Genomic DNA, 22,391 nt, shown 5'->3' on the forward strand with positions numbered 1-22,391 from the left:
GACTGAAATTTAAGATAATTACTTCCCTGCCGATATTAAGGCCTATTTTACTATTAATGAAATTATTGTAATTATTTTCCATGTTATATTGAATACATTTTTTAAAATCACGTTAAACTATATAGAATGGTCCATCAACACATTGCGGACCGGTCCCGAGAAAACTCGTGTTTGCCTAGCCGAGCGTTGCGGACCGGTCCCGAGTTATCTCGTGTTAGCAGCAGACTCAGCAGACTGAACTTTAGTGCTATCTTTTGAGATGTACGGGAACTATTTGGAGGTCAAGGGTGATAGAACTCTGTTACGTATGGTTCTACACAATCGATAGTCGCATTTGATTTCGAGTATTCTTCATATCGTAGAGTTTCTTTGCATTTCTTGACAACATGTTTACAAAGTTCGAAGAGCCATGCAAGATGGCAGCGCCTAGCGATCGCACGTGTTTACACAAAGATGAAATTATTCGCGAATTATGTGCTGATACAGGCTCCGAATATTAAGTGATGCTGAGTATTTAGAGTTCGACGATGAAATATCTTCTAACGGAAATGTTTCAAGTGATGACGAGGCAAGGTGTGGAACTCACGTAGCGCAGAACGAGTCGTAAGTTATATTTGTGTTACGGGTGTAAATATTCTAAATATGGTAAATAATGCAGTGTTTTATGACGACTGGGTTATGGACAACAGTGAACCTAGGTTAGAGGATTTTGTAGGTGCTCCTGGTATAAAGTTATGGCCTAATGAATCTGGAAACATACGACAAGTAGCAGGACTTATGTTTGGTGAGGAATTTTTTCAGTATGTAGCTGAAAAGACAAACTTACACTATGAGCAGAAATCACATTCTCATAACTTATCCCCTAAAACACTAAAGTGGACTAATGTCACTAGCAGGGAAATTAAAATATTAATCCTCTGTGTATATTGATACGGCAGGTGAAGAAATCATGTCTGAAAGATTACTGGCCAACCGATCCCCTAATAAAAAGACCAATATTTCCGAAAACTATGAGCCGAAATAGATTTCAAGAAATACCCTGCATTTCAACAATTATTCAGGAAGGCCAATAGAAAAATACACAATAGTCCTTCAAAAGCTATTGAAGTTCTGATAGTTTATTTGTATGCATGCACTCCAGCTTAGATGTAGTTAGAAAGTGGCCGGGAACAGGGCTGTGCATGGGGAGAACGGCACCCGGTCCGCAATGTGTTAAGGCCTATTTTACTATTAATGAAATTATTGTAATTATTTTCCATGTTATATTGAATACATTTTTTAAAATCACGTTAAACTATATAGAATGGTCCATCAAAATAGTCCAGATGCAAATTCATTTCGTTCGTAGTGCATGATGGCTAAAAGTAGATTTTTAAAATCCGGGTCAAATACACGCATACGCCAGTTTTCGCGCTATATTTCTTCGCGCCAGTCCTCAAGGGTTAAGAAATTCCGTTGTTACGAACGCGATAGTATTAATTTTTACATACGGAATAAAACAAAAACAGCTTGCCATTTTTGTTGGATACGTCGTCAACTGTTTGTACTCTTCGAGGTCAAACAGCCCATACATGAGAGTGTCATGTCTGTGATTTCTTATTATCCTTGTCCAAGATGGCTAACACAAATATTTTTTTGTTTAAAAAATGCATTATGATCTCTGAACTAATAAATTAGTTAGGCTAACACATGATGTGCTATCTCATCAAAAATTATATCGAATATATATGTTTAGCACGGAAGATGAAATAATAAATCGTCTAATGAATCAGTTAAGGGCACGTGAATTCACCGCAAAGAACAACAGCAAAGAACTTCAGTGAACAAAGACATCAAACACGACAGTGTTTTAACAAAACAAAAGAACGTGCTGTCACGTAGCCGAAATATTGGTTGAAAAAAACTGTAAAGCATTGTTTCTTTTAAAATAAAATATTACGTATTATTTCTTAATCAACCTCTGAATTGAGACAGTGTGTGAGTGAAAGCTATAATTTGTCACACCTACACAGGTTGGTGATTTGATGATCGAAAAATAAAATCTGGTAAAGGATTCAAGGTTATAGCATTTGGTTAGTGTAAAAACAAAAAAAGATATGTGTATGCATATATAGGTTAGGATGAATTATTCAAGCAACTCGAATAATAAGTGGAACATCACACTGTTTTATTTACCTGTTAGTTCAAAATACATGATTAAATTCTTTCTTGCATGCCTCACAGTCCTTAATCATTGGATTAGGGCTGTCAAAATCGTCGACTTCATCTTGTCCTCTGTAACAATAATGTCTGACACATCGCCTGCACACCGCGATTTCCAGTTTCGATCTTGTATAGAAGGGAAGTCTCTCCCATGCTTCATCTAAATCTTTAGCAGCATATATTGAGAGAAACCCAGATGGTAAATAGTGAATTAGATGTTGTGGCATTCGAAGTAAACTGCCATGTGTATAGTATGATGTAATAGCCTCACTTACTAGTGAGAAATATATTGTACGTAAAGGATCAGGTTTAATATTTGGTGTACAAAGTTCACATTTACACAGGATGTTACTGTTACGGTTTCTCTTCTCACCAAACTCATTCTTTACTTGTTGCTCCATGATTGATGACACGCACACACTGTTGCCAACAAAGACAATACCTTAATATTTATTCACACACTTTTTTAAATAGTGTGCTACAGTTAACATTACGTCACACTGGCATAGCGTATAGTCCAGTCAGCTTTAAGGTACACTTCCCTTAGCAGTTGCCTAGTGTGAAAATAGTGAACTAGAGATAATTATTTTATAATTGCCAACGAGGAGGATCGAACTTGCACTCTTCTAGCTAGCTAACTAAAAATGTGAGCGAATTCACTTGTTTTATATAAAAATTTTAATGCTAGGTGTAAGATAATCTCACATTATATTACCAGACGCGACTTTATTGTGTGTAATATTATTATTTTGTAGACATGTTTGAAGCATAACGTTGCTTTGTAGTGAATATCTACCCCGGATGTTTCATGCAAGCAGTTTTCGCATAAACCGGTTAACGGCTTACTTCTTTCGCGGTCATTTCTGGTCATGGCCGTGCTTGGACCACGGTTTCGTCCCCTCAGGCTACAAAAAAGGATGCGTAAACTGAAGTCCGGGACGCCACGCAGCTTACTAGCAGATGTATCCAAGCAGGTTTTTTGAAATTAGTTTTTTTTCAAATTACATGTCGCGTTAGAACGGGTATATATACTGCGAATCGCTTGCTGTAGGTACGTTAAAGTTTCGAAATGTCTGCAGTACAACGTAGCCTTTTTGAAAAAATAGTAGCGCTGCGGGATATAATTAGACTAAAAGAAGAATGTGAATCAAATAATATTGTGGAAGTAGAGGGTGCATTTGAACGCGCTGTCGGGAATAGAATGAGGGAGTTCATTGACGAAGAGTTTCAGCACTTTATTAGGGTGTACTCCAACATTATATCACGGCGCCATAGCCATTATTTCCACCTATTTTTAATTCACAAATTTAATTACTTTCTCTGCTGCGCATTATTAGCTGAGCTAAGAGCGATGATAGATGAAAGTAACGATGATGATATTGGTGAGTTTCAACTTTTTTTTAATTTTAAGAAATTTGTTTATTGTAGGATCGCGAAAGATTTTAATTTTACATTATCCTTTTCTTTTTAAATATAGTAGAAGAACAAGAAGTAGGAGAGCCTGTAAGAGAAGAAGAATTTAATTTATTTGAACCGATATAGGTGAGTGTAAAAAAATATTTTTCTTGCTTTCTTTTTTTTCCTCTTAGGAAGATAAACTTATTAAAGAGAATGTTTTTTACGTCACAAAACACAGATACGTAAAGGAGTAGGAAGAAAAGAAGAACCGTAGCTATATGTATATATTTAGGAAAGAAAGAAGGGAGTCTATTCTTTAGGAAGAAAAAAGAGGTTATCTTTAGTTAAATTTTGTTTAATATAATTTATTAAGATACATGTCACATAAATGTTTCGAATTAATTATGCAGAGTTGAGGAGAAAATATCTTCTTGCTTGAGGTAATGTCCAACGTTGTCATCATCTAAACAAACAGCACCGTTTCTTCAGCAAGGGAAGTCTGCAACAATAGAGAGAGGACACTATAAGATAGTAAATCTATTAGACATTAGAGTAAAAAATTAAAAATTATATATATTATACTAGCGTACTTACTATCGATTTTTTAGAATACATATTCCTTCGGAATCCATGAATTATGCGTAGCGTCGAAACCTTGCCATGATACGAAAACCTTGTCATTCTTTCTACGTAAAATTTTATCAATTAGGTATATTTTAGGATGTTTTGTCTTCTGCAGTTCTTGTTCATAGAACGCCCCATATATTGGTTTATTTTGATAGTCGTGAAGCAAGTAAGTTCTCTTTTACTTTTCATTACTCCAATTGGGAGTATACCCCTTTGTAAAATATCGCTTAATTTTACTTATTCGTACTGTGTCGCCTACTTTAAATTTTGGTGGATAAGGAGACTTCTTTTTATTCATTTCCTGTAATTTGTACACAGTTGCAAGTTGATGTGCATTATTTGTAACGTCTATAGGTTTCATACCAATCGTACGATGTTTTCGATTATTATATTCATCTAATAGTTTTGGTAGCATACGAAGCCAGTTGTATGATCCACATGCTGAGAATTTCCTCCACATCCACTGCTTCAGTGTTCGATTGAAGCGTTCAACTACGCTTGCCTTCAAGCTGCTCCCTGTCGAATAGTGTTTAATTTTTCTTTTTTGTAATCCACTGTTGAAAAATCTTATTATAAATTTCTTTTCCCCTGTCAGTTTGAAGATGTTTTCGATAGCGTTTACATTTTGAATTGATGCGTTCCATATTCTCCACTACTTCGTTTCCTGTTGTTGTTTTAAGTGGAACTGCCCAGCCATACTTTGAATAAACATCAATAACAGTTAACATGTATTTATATCCACTATTAACTTTCGAAAACAGTGACGTATCAACAAGATCAGCTTGATGTAAATCATCTCTCCCCCGGCTAATAACGCTCCGTCTTTCAAAATTCTTTCGCACTGGAGCGTGGAGTTCTTTCGCTATTTCTTCTCTGATTTTGTTCATAAAGTATGGGTAAAAGAATTCGTTCTGTGCCGTCTATTCGTTTCTTGAATCTGATTCGATCTATAGCTAGTTGTTGCCAGATTACTGAAATATCCTTTGAGAATCTAACCGCTTTAAATATATTTGCGAACGGAAGTTCGTCCCACCCCGCAGTGTTCATTTATTCCATAAACTTCGATTTTCGAAGTTCTTCTTCGATTGACAAGATTTCGTTTTCGTGTGACGAATGACCAGCACTTCTAGATGCTATTAACTTTTTCAGTCTCTCCACTAGATTGTTTGGATCATTCCAATGAACTAATTCGATCATTTTTCTTTGTTCATTTTCCACTTAGCTACTTTTGATCCTCTTCCTGTACGTTTGTATTTGAGCGCACTCACGAATTTTGGTGTGTTCCTTCCTTTTTCACTTTTGCATCTTCTACTAATGCCTTGATAATTTTTTGTAATTTGAGCGATTTTGTGCCCCTCATTTGCTTGCTAGCGTCATACTGTTTCCTGTGCACGTTAGTGTAATTTAATATATGACTGTAAGCTGACAGATCCTTATCATCATACAGCTGTGCGTCCGGATCTTTCTGAAATATTAATTCAAGGATACCTTCAGTTAAAGGATAGTTAATATTGTCAATTATAAGGTTGTTATCTCGAAACAGTACTTTTTTACTCCCTAAATAGTGTTCTCCATGAACTACTCGAACCCCAAATATTCTATCAACTTTTTTGTCTCAATTGTGGGTTAAGATAATTTTGCAGGAGAGTCGTAACCTTTCTGTCCAGAGCTTCTTCTTCTTCTTCTTCTTCTTCTTCACTTATATAACTATTAAATTTTCGATTTTTCTTTGCATTTAATCCATTCGAGTTAACTGTAAACTGCTGTAGTTTATTTAATGGTACAGTTGTTGGTTTAAATGTTTCTTCTAACTTTAGTTGGTTTAAAGCCATATCTGCTTTAAGAGAGTTATATTTTTTTACATCTTTTCTTAATTTTGCTAGTTTATCCTTTACACGACTTTTTTCCACTATGTTCGCCTGCATTTTTTAAACTGAAGTGTAACGTCTATTGTTTTGGTCATATATAGTATATTCAAAGAGTATATAGAGCGGAAGATCGTTAGTATTCCATTGTTCTGGATTTTTTAGGCGGAATTGAATTTCATCACTTTCCTTTACAGCAATTGGTCTACCTACTTCTAATTCTAATTCGATTGGATTGTCCACGTGATTAATCATCGCATATACCAGAGAACCACGTGAAACTGTTAACGGTGTAAGTGTACACGTGTAGGGAAGCTAATACATAAGTCGACAATTTTGTAGCATATATATTGGTGACTGATTTGACGGTAGACTGTTAATTTGAAAAAGAGCTTTTCTTGGTTTATTGTGCAGTTCCTTTTTCATCACTTCAAACTCTTCTTTTGCAGTAGCAAACGTTTCTAAATACTGTTTGTTAACAGCATCTTGCTCGTGGATAGGTGAATCAACATTTGTAATTCGTTTGTTCTTCATATTTAATTCTCCGTTAGAATCTACTGGTAGATAATGTTTCTGAAGTTTAGATATGACAAGTTTTAACTCGTCAGATTCTCTCCGCGCAGCTGCATACTGTTCTACAAAGATTTCATTTGCAAAATCTTTCTCATTTAACGGATTATGTACGTTAATAATTCGCTTATTTTCCATACTCAACGTACCACCCACATCAACGCTTAGTTTCTGTTGATTGCTTATTTCATTCTTCAGTTTTTCGTGTTCTTCACGCGCTGCTGAATGTTTTTCTAGGTATGCTTTATTAATCGCATCCGTAGAATGAATAGGTTTGCCGATGTTTGTTACTCGTTTATTTTGCATATCTATCGATCCATCGTCATTCAGTTGTAGTAGTCTACCTTTTGTATGCTTTTCTAAAAATTAAAGCGAAATTGCATCTTGTTCCTCTTCAGGATCTGCCACACCTGATATTCTCTTGTTGTTCATGTTGAGGTTATTGTTAGTTAAAGGTAGGTGATCATCCACAATATCACGTAAAAGAGAATCAACATATTCTATGCGTGCAGAAACGTCGTTGACTCGTTTCTCCAAATTTCTCTGCACATGGTTAGTGTGCGTACGCATTGTGTCAAGCGAAACTGCTTCGTTTCCATTCATCGCTGGAACTATTCCTTTCAGCCTATTGTTCTTAAAATCAACTGCATCCTCTTCTAGTTCACATATGTCATGTATTTCATTTTGAAGATCTAAAATGTCACGTTGTATTTCTTCTTTATTAATACTGTCCTTAACGGTTTTTAACACATAATTTTTATTACAAGCATCCTCCATGTTTATAGGATTGCCGACGTTCTTTAAACGTTTACCATGAATACTTAAGTTTCCGTCAGATGTTGATGTTACCTAATTTGTATTAACCAACATTTTCCATCTACATATGATTTAGTAGCAATATCATGTGATGATGGTCGCGTTACATACATGTTACTGGTTCTGTTGTTTGATGCCATCGTGATGTTCTTTCTATACTCAACAATTCGAAAATGAGTTCGTTAATGTATACACTGTCGTATTTATATCGCATAAAATATATCGAATTCATTTCGATATCGACCTTTGCTTATTTCGCTATCCTTATCGATAACGAGAAAGCTGAATTTCGACTGCGACCAACAACGATAACATAAATCAGTGAACTGGTTGTAACTCATATAGGTGTTCACGTGATCGTCGTAGACATGACGAAGATTTCTTGCATCTTGTTTAAACAGAATAATGAAATTAGCGTTGTCTCTAATAAGTTGTTTGGGAATGCAGGAATAGTTCTGACATTAGTAAAAAACATCCACGATATGGTGTCGACCTCTACTAAAGTAGTCTTTCATGTGCTGCTGTTTGTCGCTTGCTACATCGTCAAAAATAAAAACGGAATTTCTTTGAGCTTTTTCTGGCTGTATTACTTGCTCACGATCAGAGTAAAACTCGCATTTTATTTCTTTAACAGATTTTAAAAGCCTCTCTAGCTCAATATATTTCTTCTGCGACAATGATTTTGAGTAAACATACACATTCGTAAATCGTAACCCGTTCGGTTGCAATAACAAATTAATCATTACATTAGTCTTCCCTGCATTCGATGGACCGCATATGATACCGCGTATTGTGTCCGGCAACAGTTTACTATGTTTATTTTTCTTTCTTACTAAACGTTTTGTGTCGTTCAGATTTGCAACAGGTAAAGATAACGATTGTTTTATTTCCTTTACCATCACTTTCTTTTGATGATAATAATTTTCAACGATCGAGTGCACAGGAGCAACACGTACAGTGGATTTCTTTTTCTCAAAGTTATTGTTGATTATTAAATAAACATGAACTTTTTTTACCTTCTGTTTTACTTATCTAGTTCCAAAATGGTTCGTGCATCACACTACACGTAGTATTAAGAAGTGCTGGAAGAGCTGTTCTGTTATAGTGATCTAATTATATGTTGCCAACTTCACAACCCCTCATATACCAACAAGAATGTGACCATTTTCTGTGTTCTGTTAACGGATCATCATCTTTTTCCCACGAAAATAATTCGATTCCGCAAAAAATACATTTAAATGCGTCTACGTATCCCGTGTAGTAAAATCCAGCTTTAGCTAAACTTACGGGGTCTGTCCACGGTACACACCATCTAGCGAAAGTCCTTAACCGATCTACCTTAGATTTTAAATTTAACGGACGAGGAATGTACGCCATGTCGTTGTAAAATGAGGAGAGCAGAAAAATATCTCTCTTATTTATATAAATATCTTCCTACCTTCAAAAAATAATAAAAATAAACTTACACACCTTTTAGTACTCAACAGTTGCACATCGTGTACAAATGTACTTCGTATATAATAACACGCTTGCTAGCAGGAGCTCTTATTTGAGTATGCTGCGTCGAAGACGCAACGTTGTAGCAGCTCCATGTAAACGAGTAGGGAAAGGAGGAATAATAGGCAAAGTTCTTAATAAAGCTATAGATAATTTACCAGTAGAATTGCACATACCAGGTTATGAATTTTGTGGACCTGGGATAAAGTTAGAAAAACGACTTAAGTGTGATGATCAAGGAATAAATCTATTAGATAAGGCATGTAAAGAACACAATATCGCTTATGCTACATACAAAGACCAGAACAGAAGGAAAGAAGCAGATGAAATCTTAGCCTCTAAGGCTTGGTCTCGTGTAAACTCTCAGGACGCATCATTAGGAGAAAGAGCAGCTGCACTAGCAGTTACGGGTATTATGAAAGCGAAATCTGAAGTAGGTGGGGGTAGACGAAGAAGAAAATAAAATCAACGAAGAGAACGTGTAAAACCAAAAAAGACAGCATGCTGTAAAAAAAGAAAGCTGGTTTTCTTCCACTCCTTCCGATATTTGCAGCCTTGCCGGGCTTGGGCGGTCTAGCAAGTGGAGCTGCGGGCATAGCATCGGCTATAAACAAGGCGAAAGCCGCACAGGAAGAATTAAAAGAAATGAAACGCCACAATCGAATGCTAGAAGCGATGCGTGGGAAAGGGCTTTCTACTCGAAACAAAGGAAAGGGCATTTACTTAAATCCTCCATCATACAAAAGATAATGGAAGGCCTGCCGAATAGAGCATTATCTAACATAGATCTATATCGTTACGCATTTCGTTTAAAAATTCCCTACTTTAGAGGTGTGTTTATGCGAGATACGTTGCCGAAAATTTCTCGTAAAAATGAGAGTTGTATATTGAATTTAGATCCGATAAGTAAATCTGGTTCACACTGGGTTGCGTTCAGTAAACGAGGTGCGTATGTGTACTACTTCGATACTTTTGGTAATTTACGCCCCCCTAAAGAGGTATTAGAATATTTAAAAGACTGTTACATTCGGTATAATTTTCATTGTTAACAAACTTTTAATTCATCAATTTGTGGTTATCTGTGTTTACTATTTTTATACCGTATAAATACAGCACGACCTTAGTATTTGTGTTCAGTGTGCACGATGCCATATGAAAGACCGATTACACTCGAGGGTAGAGGCTCGAAATTGATGTCTTATTAGAAACCCCGATTTATTTGAATAAAGCTTCCTTCTATGAAATAGGACTTGCCGCACTGTTTACATCTAATAGTACTCGAAATGTCACTAGTAATAATAATAAGTTTGCTATATATTTGAATGGTAAAAAATTATTTTGAGTGTGGCAGAAGGTATTTATGAATTCGAAGATCTCGTGGCAATAATAGAAAGTTTGCTAACTAATAAAAATGTAAAACTATTTCTGCAGGAGTACACTCCAAAACTTAGTTTTATTTTCTCGACTATTAACAACAAACCTACTATGCATTTTCCGTTTGACATTGATTTCAATGTATCGAACAGTGTTGGTAGTAGCTTAGGTTATCTGTTAAATGTATATGAGAAATATGCTAACCATGAATCGCAGCTGAATTAAATAGGTAACGTGAGCGTTAATAGCACAAATAACCAGACTGGTATTAAAATGAAGGGAGACAAAACAACTGTACTCACATTACCGGAAGGTAGTTACACATTTTCAGAAATAGGAGCTCTAGTTCAAGAAGCAATAATTAACAACTTTCCTATTCTCGAAGAGGAGAATGACCCTCTAGATGGAGATAGTAAACTTATTACTATTACTTATGAAAAGACTTATCTTCGCTGTAAAATGTCTTCAAACCTAGACGTAGACTTTGATGTTTCCGACTCAATTGCTGATTTGTTAGGATTTTCACGACAAAAATATGAAGATAATAAATTACATATTTCAGGGGAGATTATTAAAATTAATAACGTGAACTCGATTCGCGTATGTTGTAATCTCGTGTTAGGTTCCGGTTCCTACCTCAACGGTAAACAAACACATTCGTTATACAATTTTAAACCGCTTGTTCCAGCAGGCTATCCTATCGTAGTTCAACCGTCAACTATAAGCTTCTTACCGGTAAACACTAGTGTTATTCAACATATATCCGTCGTACTCGAAGATCAGTTCGAAAACCCAATCGACTTACAAAATGAGGATGTAACAGTCGAGATAATTATTCGTCCAGTAAAAATACAGTAATCATATAAAACATAAAGCGTACTCTTATGTACTGTCATTCGAGTAAGGAACAGTTGAACAACAACATCATGGTGGTAATTTACAACAACCAGTCAAAAAACCGAGGATTAAAAGAGGAAGCAGCTAGAGTAGTAAAATATAGAGTAAAGCTAAAAAAACAATCTCATCGTGTACGCGACAAGAACAAATTGACCGCAAAAAATAAAGACTTTTTACAATCGCTAGGCTACCGACTACTATAAGTTCTATTTCTCCTACGGAAACTACTTTACTCTCTTTTCGTGTGTAATCAAGGTAACATTACTCTCTTTTCGTGTGTAATTACTTTACAATGCTACCGACTGCCACAGGATAAAGCATATAAATTCTAATTCTCTACCAAAAGCTACTTTAGTCTCTTTTAGTGTACAATCACGCTAACATCAAGGAGAAATATGTTCAACGTAACGGACAAAGTTATATTTGACAACAGAGTTGCCAGGCGGGAAGTAAGGAGCTATCATCCATATGCAGGCACGAAATATGAAAACAACGACGAAATTCGAGTTCCTGTACACAAACAGGAACATATCTTTTTACCCTCTGAATCTGATGTTCACATCGAAGGTGAACCAGTTAGATCAAGCGCAGATAATACACCTTCACCAACGGCCGCTCCCGATTAAAACTTTGCAGCAAATCTCTTCGATGAAATTCGTGTTGAATTGAATGGGAAAGAGATTGAAAGAACTCGACGTGTAGGTACGACTAGTGCTATAAAAACTTTCGCCTCTTATTCTAAAAATGAAATGCTAGCGCTGCAAAATGCCGGCTATTTTCTATCAATTTCTACACCACCAAACGAAGCTAATATTGCCCAAACAACTACAAAGCTGTTCCATGCAATTATCCCACTGCTTGTTCTTTGCGGATTATTTGAAAACTACAGGAAACCATTCATAAACTGTAAACTTGAATTTATCGTCGCCATAAGACCTATCTGTGTCGGTGCGACGTAAAGCAACTAGCAAAAAAACTTGACTTTATCTTTATTCTTTCTAGAGATGACAAATGTGCACTGTTTTTAGCCAACGCGGAAGATACAGCTAAGGTCAAAGTACGAAAAATGTATATAAAGCTACCAACTCTAATACCGTCCGACGAGGAAGAAGTTAAACGCATAAAGTTAATCCAAAAAAATCCTTCTATTCCTGTAGCATTTCGATCGTGGAGTTATCACGAGTTACCTACTATTCCAAATTCAACGAAAATTAATTGGACTGTTATGACTACGTCACAAATAGAAAAACCGAGAGTTTTTATGCTTGCTTTCCAAACCGATCGTAAGAAAATTAATGCTTCTTCTTCTCTGTTCGATCACTGTAATATGCGACCCGTTGCCGTATTCTTAAATTCAAACGTTTATCCCTATGAAAAGGCTGTAGCTAATTTTAACAATGGCGACTGCAGTGAATTGTATGATATGTTCATCAAGTTACGTAATGCGTACTATCAGCTTGATGATAATCTTTCCGAACCGAATATATCACGAAGTTATTTTCAATCGCATTGTCCTATTATTGTTATTAATTGCATGGAACAGGTAGAATCGATAAAATCTTCCTCTGTAGATGTTCGCGTTGAAATTGAAACAAACGAACCTATTCCAGCCAACACTACTCTGCATTGCATTATTATTCATGACCGCATAATAAATTATAAACCACTAAAGAATGAAGTATTTTTCTTCCAATAATGTTGCGCGAGTTCTTCTTCCTTTTTTCTAATAGTGTATATAAACGAGAGAGTGAGGATTCTCTGCTTCAGTTCTTCGATATCAAGCACACCATGAGTGCAAAACCCAGAGGAGTGATAGTTGACATTCAGAGGTTACCTACTGGAGGTTACGAGATAGCCTGTTGTGAGATAGATTCGTCTACAAATGTGTTATCTACTGCTCTGTTAGGTATGAGTGTACCTAATTTAGATTTTACGCTTACGTCGTTTTTCAATCTTCTTAGTGAACAACAATACCAATATCTGGTTGTGTGCAACTGTGTTAATGAGTTACGTCTATTAGCACTGCGAGAGTATCCTCGTACATGCATAATTGACTTGAAGACTATAGAAGGTGTACCGGATTTAAGAACAATGCGTAACGAGTGTTTTCCCCATTGACTGTCCGCGCCATTTACCACATGTTGCAAGACATTCAGGCAGCTGTGCTATGTTCAACGTTCACGCAGTTCATAGTTGGTTAGAATCGTCAGATGGTGTGATGAGAATAGTGTGTTCAGTGATAAACAAATTTAAGAAAGAAGGTGTGAGCAGATTGAATAAATTTGAGTGGGCTTTCTTCCCTGAAAACATATTATCTATTTACGAACAACATCAGTTAAGTGCGCTCTGGCAGTTTCTACCAGATCATCTGTGGCGAACTTTCACCATGCTTGTCAGGATTCAGGAGCTAACAACAACGACATCGTCCGAGCTTGATATCAGCTACTAATACATCAATTAGTAAGGTGAAGAAAACAAAATAGATATAATAGCATCCTTTTTTCCTTGCTTGCTTTTTCGGTTTTATTCAGCTACTAATTTATTTCATTCTCCTCTGCAGGTCTCTACTCATAGTGGCAACAACAACAACAACAACAACGTCCGAGCTTGATATTAGTTACTATTTCATCAATTATTAAGGTAAAGAAAAAAATATTAGTTTCCTTTTTCTTGCTTCTTTTTCTGTTTTATGCTGCTATCAACTAATTTTTCTTTCTTTTTTTCCGCCTCTGCAGGTCTCTCCTCTGGTGGCAGTCGAAGATTCAGTCTCTGCAGATCTCTCCTCGTGGTTGCAGTTATAAATTCAATCGAAATTTAATATTTTAGAAACCTCTGTAGTTTCCCATTCAATAAACTTGATTGTAAAAAAGAAATATATTCTCTTTTTTTCATTCTCCTACTCCTTAGTTAGAGTACAAGGAATAAAAGGAGAGGTTCTCCTACTCTTACTTTAGTTAGAGTACAAGGAATAAAAGGAGAGATAGCGCAGGATAGTTGAAAGAAAAACAACTTTTTCATCAACTAGTGTAGAGTTTTATCTTTTTCGAAAAAGAGAAAAGATTAAATAAAGGTTTACAATGCACTTTAATATATGATAGAAAGTTAACTTACAGTACAATAGTATACAATGTACTTTATAAGAGAAAGTATAAATACATTGCAATAAAAGAAACAGCGAGTGAAATTCTATAAGATTACATTTTTTCATAATTAATTAAACTGAATAGTATACAATGTACTTTAAAAGTATAAATACAGTACAATACATTGAATAAAAGAAACGGCGAGTGAAATGTTTTTTCTAGTTTGAAATTCTATAAGATCACATTTTTTCTTTAATTTAATACAGAAGAAACAAAAGTTTCTAAAATAAAATGATTAAAGTAATCACAGGAGCTTCTCCACTTATTACTTAATATTCACCTTCAGAGTAAATTACATTATTTTTCATACAGAAGGGTAAACTGATGACGAAGTGGAGGGGGTGCTCATAAAAAAAAGCAAACCTACTTTGCAAGATAGCTATACATTAGTTATACTTCTTTTCTATGCAAGACTGTAATGTCCAAATGGTAATGTATTAATTTTGTTATCTGTGATGTACCTTTTTTCATCATTAGCTGTGAGTGCTAGTTTGTATTGACGAACCGTGAACACAGAATGAGAATTGGAAGTAATGCACACTTGTAGTTTGGTCACTTGTTCACCTTCATACAGACAACGTCTATACTGATCAATTGTAAGGTGATCGACAACATTTTTTGACACCCTTAGCTTTACATGTAGGTTTCTCTTTTTCACACAACTTAATAGCATACATCTTTGGTCGCAAACTTACAAATTCTTCAACAATACTTCCACCGTTTTCATCCTTCATCAAACCTATTTCACCTGAATTTTTTCTTTCAATTTGGAAAGGATTAGTTTCAACATAATTTCCTGTATCAAACAAAACTGAATTTTCCTTCATAAACTCATATATATCAAATGAAAAATTGTATATCAAACTGTCGATGTCAGTGTATAGTAGTTGTGAATTTGAATCTGTGTTTCTCAAATAACGTTGTAGTGAAAATCGTTCATTTTCATTTTTGACAAATCTAAAATTGTAGCACCGAGGTAAACCGGTTGATTGTGAAGAATTTGAAGTTTCCTCATTTCGATAATCATACACTGTTCGTCTACTATAATACGACATTTGAAGTTTGCTCTTGAGATCAACGTACGTGCACCAGAACGACCCTCCCACTGTGTGACCCATCTGACGTCGCGCAGCTTCCTTACGTTCATTAATGAACGACCAAAAATTGCGTTATTCATTAATTTATAGAAACATTTCTCGAACTCATTTTTTGCTAACTTTCGTTTATCTGTGTTCAAATCAATGTAGCATTTTAACCATGCGCTCTGATTAAACTGAATCGCTCTGTAAATGCGAGCTACTTTCATACCTAATTCTACAGGCTGTTTTAATAGCCTATAAGGAAGAACATACCGTTCCTTGTTGTAAAGAGTGTTCACTAGTTTCGTAGATTTTTCAGGACACAATGGATAATCGGCATATTTATCATGAAGTTCTGGCGGGCAGATTAAATCAACTTCTACCCTAAACCCAACATCTGCTTCATCTCCTACATTCATAATGTCTAAATTCTCAACGTTTTCGACCCATTGAAAGCCGCCCGTTGGAAGAAACTGTTGCATAGCGAATCCATACAAATTGTTCACGTCAAAGTACATTATGTATGATTCCGGTTTGGACTCATGGTATGTTAACATGTACTTGTTATTTGCTACTACTGCATGCCGCGTAACGCATTGCACATTACCACCGCGTATAGAGCGTTCGAAAAACTGCAGCATGTCGACATCTTGAAGTTATTCTAGCTGGACAGCTGTTATTTTCTTCATAGCACTCCATGCCATAGACGGTACCGTGTAGAAATGAGCGGCATCAATACCATGTGTCTCTTTTCCACTCAATCTAAAGTTTTCAAATACATCGGCCAAGAGTAAAGTATCGATTTTCAAGTAAAGATCAAAATATTCACCCAACGATTTACAATTAAACTTATTCCAAATAAGGTGAGCAAACGCGTAGTTTTCTTCCGAAACAGTTTCACCCTTTAAAGAGCTAAAGAATGAACTCCTTGACGGTAAACTAGTGTCGTCTAACACCTCCATACTAGTAACATATTCGTTTGGAAATATCCCTTTCCGAGAAGCGAGTTTAAACTGTAAATCATCGGTGAAATACCGTCTCGTTACACGCTTTGACTCGTCACTAAGTAATAGGGACATTTTGTCCAGCGAAAAAGGAATAAAGTTGTAAGTGTCTATAAATCTTAGTTCAACACATTGTCTTTGGTTATAACGTATAAAGTTTGAAAATCCTTTGTATCGTTCCATTTTCACTGCTAATAGTTTAATGTTCGTTCTGAGATTTGTCACAACATTCCCTCCCTTCCTATGCAGTTCTCTAATTATGAAATGACCATCATAGGCTGTCAAATTACGGAATGCTACCGGCAAGATAGAAATTTTACGATACTGTAAGTTACACAATTTATGTGCTGATCCCCTGTAAACACCCGTTAAATGACAATGATCGCGAACTTTAATTTCATTATCTGCAATTTCCTTCTCACATATGTGACATAATGTAGACGAGAGAAATTCATTTTATTGCTCAACAGCTAATGGTAACATCGGTTTCGTTTCAAAATAATAGGGCGCAAGCGTGTCCACCAAGTTATACATCTCATCTACGAACCATTTAACACAATCACTACCTCGATAGAGTTTGAAAGAGCACAAATCTCTGTCAAAAATACAGTGTAAATAATATGCTACTCTGTATGGCACATCCTCGTGAATTGGAGTTGAATGTGACGTGTTATCATTTGGAAAACAAGTAGACACAGGTTTCAGTATGCATTCTGTGTCAGCATACACAATAAAAGGCACTGTCTCTTTAACCTTATACTCTGCAAAGTACACTAGCCGTTCCCTATCCGAAGGCATTATACTTTTGTCCACCGGAAATTGTATACAGTTATTAGTATGCAAAGCTAATTATTCCTTATTGTAAAAGTAAGACAAACACCGTCTGCAAATATAAATTCTATTATGGTTCTTCGTAAGAGATGAGTGCACAAGACGTGGAAGATTCTTAATCAAACAAAAATGATACTTCTCACTGTCGCCAATCTGAAGCATTAGAAGATCTACGATATTTTCACACGTTTTATGTGAAATGTACAAATGTACAAGAGTAAACTCTTTTTTGTCATCATTCTGTCCTATGCACACCCAGCTGTTCTCGTCATACTGCGCTCCGAATACATTCACGGAGATTTCGTTTTGTTCTTCAAATTTTCTCATGTATCTAATTTGCATCGGGGTTGGTATGTCTTTTAAATTTAAAATTGCATTATAATGTGGAAAAGAAGAAATGCGATCTACATGATGTTTACCTGGAACTAAGTCAGCAACTACACTCCACGCAAAGCAAGCATCTCGTGTGTTCTGCAGATTAATAACTGCTTTCTTGTTTCTAATTGCTGTAGGCAACGTTAGACTAGTTGGCGACTTGCCCACGTGAAAACCTACATTTTTATTAATGTTTATCCGCAATTCGCGAATTCGTAGCAGAGACCATCCCGAATCACGAGCCTCGAACTCTGATAATTTTTTCAGAATCGGTTTCGTTACATGTTCGTTGTACCATTCTCTTAAATTAGTACCTTCAGTAATTTCAGCGTTCCTTGAATGAAAATAATTGTTATCGATTTTATCGTGAAGGACATGTTGTGTGCAAAGAACGGTATTTACTTTTAATGCTTGTGTCTTAAGTGCTTCCTTCACGTATTTATTAAAACACACGTAAGATTTATCTAAGAACTCTTCGGGGAGTAAGAAATTATTGTTAACATTTACCACCGCTAGTGTGTACACTCTGCGCCGAAAAGCTTCCTCGATTTGTTTACACTGGAAAGCAGACAAATCTTCTATCTGAAAAGTTAGTCCATTAACAGCGCGAGCGTGAAAATAAATTTCTAACATCCGATTACGCATTTCCTCTACCCTCGTTAAGATTTTCAATCAGCTCGAACTGAGCTTCTTTTCGCTCCTCGCTAGGTTCGAACCGATATGAAATTAGTATTGATCCATTTACCTCCCTCATAAACTCGCGAATGCGTTCAAATGCTCTATCAAAATGAGCTTGCATTCTTCCGTCATCTTCATCTGTCTGTAAATTAATGTCTAGTTTTCTATGTTTGCTCGCAGGATACTCCATGACTACAAAAAAATTACGTTTTGGTGCTAAATTTTTCTGCGTTCTCAAGACAAGTCCAGCAGTTGCTGTAGCAACGACTTATAAAGAATGTATTATCCGTCATCATCCAGCATAACCAACGAGCTAGCTCACTCCCTGCTACATCTAGTGAACAGTGAACAGCTTCGCTTGGAAACTCGTCCTGAAGCTTCCCTAACAATGTATTCCGGTAATGGGAAATTTTATTCGATTCTTGTGAAGAAAAAGAAAATTCAATCTTGTATGTATTATGGCCTACAAATAGTAAAAAATGTTCATTACTTGAGAATTCACTTAAAATAAATCGCACTACAGCAGCTGTCACCTCCTGCTGGCTTTCATATGCTTTACACAGGTTCGTCACATGTACTGTAAAATGAAAAAGTGCACACCCTCTGTTCCATAGTTCAATACAATTAGCACTTGCTTCTTGTTGTTGTTGTGCGCTCAGTTGTCCCGCTTCATCTTCAACAGGCTGTGAAGTAGCGACCACTTCCTCTTCTCGATGTGATTGCAGACGCCGGCTCTGTATGCATGGATATGCTTGATGTTCAGTTCCTGGCTTAATCTCAACTTTATTCCACTTCATCATAGCAACATCTCGGACCTGAAAAGAAGCAGCACATACTACTTTCAATTAACAAAACAATTATACAAATACGGTGAAAAAAAAGTTACATTAAGAACGAAAATACACTCTGCATACTTACTTAGTTAAAATAGATATCGTAACTGTTGAAATTCTACTGTAGGAAGCACATTTGATGGTAGCCCCTCTCCATGCCTTTGTACATCATTTTCAAGTTGTTTTTTAAAGAATTTATTTCTTCTATTTCTTCTGCTGTAAATTTTGCGAATTGCGCAACACTCACAGTCTCCTCATCTTCTCCTTCTATATCAACGATTATTTTCCTCCCAAATCTTGTTTCTACCGCTCTCAGCACTTTAACCTTAAATGGATGGTTAAGTTCCAACTCGCTTAGTTTTCTATTATGAAATTGTGATGCCTTTGCAGTTTTGTTTAATTTCATTCACATATCCATTCTGTTGAAGCTGCTATATCTTTTTAAAATTAAAAAACTAAATAAACTTACACTTACTGAAGAGGAAAGAAAAGTAGTAGTAGTAGTAGTAGTAGTAGTAGTAGTAGTAGTAGTAGAGAACTCTTCCAACTAAATTATAGTTTTCATGTCGTGCTCTGTTCCTTAAATACTCCCTGCCACCACCTTCACTCCTCACCAGTGGGCTAGACTTGTCACTGGTTCACCTTCACTCGAAATTACAACCTACAATAAACATCCTGTTCGTGATGGAGATAAACTTCAACAAGTTAGAAAGCGGATCTTGCCTAGTAACAGCTGCACTGTAGCACTCCTTAGTGTTTCCCCCTCACCCACAGTAAGAGAGGAGGGAGGGATCATTTTTTTTACATAAACTAACATCCTGTTTAGCTTTCACCAGCAAGTGACCTATTAAAGCAAATCCTGTACCTTGCCCCACAACAGTAACCTTTTGAGAAAATTAATTACCTCTGACATAATGACCTCTGAGTGTAGTGTTCTCATTCCACATGTAGTTGACCCCCTTAGCCAGTGAAAGCCACTTCAGCAAGTTACCTTTTAAAGCAAATCCAGTCACAGCACCTTGCCCCACACCTTTCAAGAATTAATTACCTCTTACATAAAGACCTCCGAGTATGTGTAGTTAACATTCCACACACGCCTTAGCAAGTAAGAGGCCCCTTCAGGGAGGGAAGCGCACGCGCATGCGCAGTGGCTGCGGCTGGTCCAGAACTCTTCTCAGGCAGCGCTGGTCCAGAACTCTTCGAAATAACGTACTAAGGAACCTAAAGATAATAAAGCACCAGGGGAAGGTAATATATTTGCTGAATTGTGGAAATAATCTAGTGATGATACGATACCATGTTTAACAGATATCTTCGTAGAAATCCGGACAATGGGCACTTTACCAGCAGGATGGACATCAGCATTAATACATCCGCTACATAAAGATGGACATAAATCAGTCCCGAACAACTATAAGGGAATTTCCGTTTTAGTAATTACCGGTACATATATTATTTTGTCCAAGGCACTCTTAAAAAGAGCTGAAGAAATAGTAGACCCACAATTAGGAGAGTATCAAGCAGGACTTAGAGAAGAAAGGTCATGTTCAGAACAGATTTTAAACCTAAAGAACATAATAGCTGTGGGGAATATCAGAAACTCTAAATTTGTAATCAATTTTCTAGACTTTAAAAAGGTCTATGATTCATTTGATAGAAATAGTCTATTTGATGTTTTAAAGGTATTTGACCTAGGTAATAAAATAATTGAAACAATTAAAGTAACATTAACAAACACAACATCCAAAGTAAGTTTTTTGGAGAACTCTCAATACCATTTGTAATATGATCAGGTATACGACAGGGAGATCGTTTGTCAACTCTACTCTTCAATTGTGCTTTAGATAAAGTATTTCGTGAATGGAGGAAAGCCATCAATACTAAAGGTGTTCGACTAGGAATAAATCCAATAAAATCATTATAGATTGTTTAGCTTTCGCAGATGACACGTCGTTAATTACAGACTTATTAGATAATGCTCAAGAAAAATACGATAATTACAGAAACAAGCGGCCATAATAGGACTGCAAATATCATTTGAAAACCAAAGTTCATGACAAACATTATTAATGCCCCTCAAAACGTCACAATTAGCAATAGCATAATATCTCGGACAGATACCTTTAAATACCTGGGAGATTGTATAACAAACAACACAAAAGAAAAGGTAGCTATAGGTATAAGAGTAAACAAGATAGAAAGGATGTTTCATATGACAACAAATATCTGCAATAAGACATCTATATCCTGGAACTTGAAATTAAGACATTATCAAACAGTGGCCCGGCCAGAAATTTTATATGCAGCAGAAACTCTTAAACTTACAAGAATTGGGGATCTTGAAAGATTAGAACAATTGATAGAAGAATTTTGAGAAAGATATTGGGACCTATAACAAACAGCAATGCCGAATTTAGACTACGATCAAACAGAGAGCTATATTTAAAAGTTGAAAAACTGACAACTCTAATGAGGAAAGGAATACTTCAGATTTTTGATACATTAATAGAACGAATAAGAATAGGCTAACTAAACAAATCTTCAACTTATTAAACAGTTACAAATCCAAGCCAACGTGGTTCATTGAAGATGAAAGGGATATAAAAACGCTGGAATTAAAATAGATACGATAGAAAACAGAACACGTTTCAGAGAAGTAACACGAAAGGCAGGATTTCAGGAGAGAAAGAAATTAACTGGAAGAAAATGGACTCAAGAGGAAAATGAACAACATTCTCAGAAAATGAAGGAAGTTTGGAAACGAAGAAAGTTAAATTCAAAGAAAAGTAACTAAAGTTGAATTATCGTACCCTCAAAAGGTTTATGCGAATCGTATTGCCTCTGCCACCGCGTGCAGACTTGCTTGCTTGCTTGCTGATGCTTATGGGCTGTGTCTACGACATTTCACCCAGTCAATACTCGCTTACTCATGTAAACACACTAGTATAAATGAAAACCTCAGTTCAATAATTGATGCTTGAGCTTGCAAGTAGAAAAACACAAAACACTGAAATTCACTATATCACATAACAACCATATTTTGCTAGAATAGACTGTTGTCATACGGGAAACTTCCAATCTTGCAATCACACTGCGTCTAAAGCTTCACCCACACGAAGAATCCAAAATAGCACTCACAAGTAATACACTGATGATATGAGGAATCACTCAAATAGAACCTTCAAAAGCATGATCAATTCTC

The sequence above is a fragment of the Anabrus simplex genome, chromosome 5 (assembly GCF_040414725.1).
Source record: "Anabrus simplex isolate iqAnaSimp1 chromosome 5, ASM4041472v1, whole genome shotgun sequence".
Classification (NCBI taxonomy): Eukaryota; Metazoa; Arthropoda; class Insecta; order Orthoptera; family Tettigoniidae; genus Anabrus; species Anabrus simplex.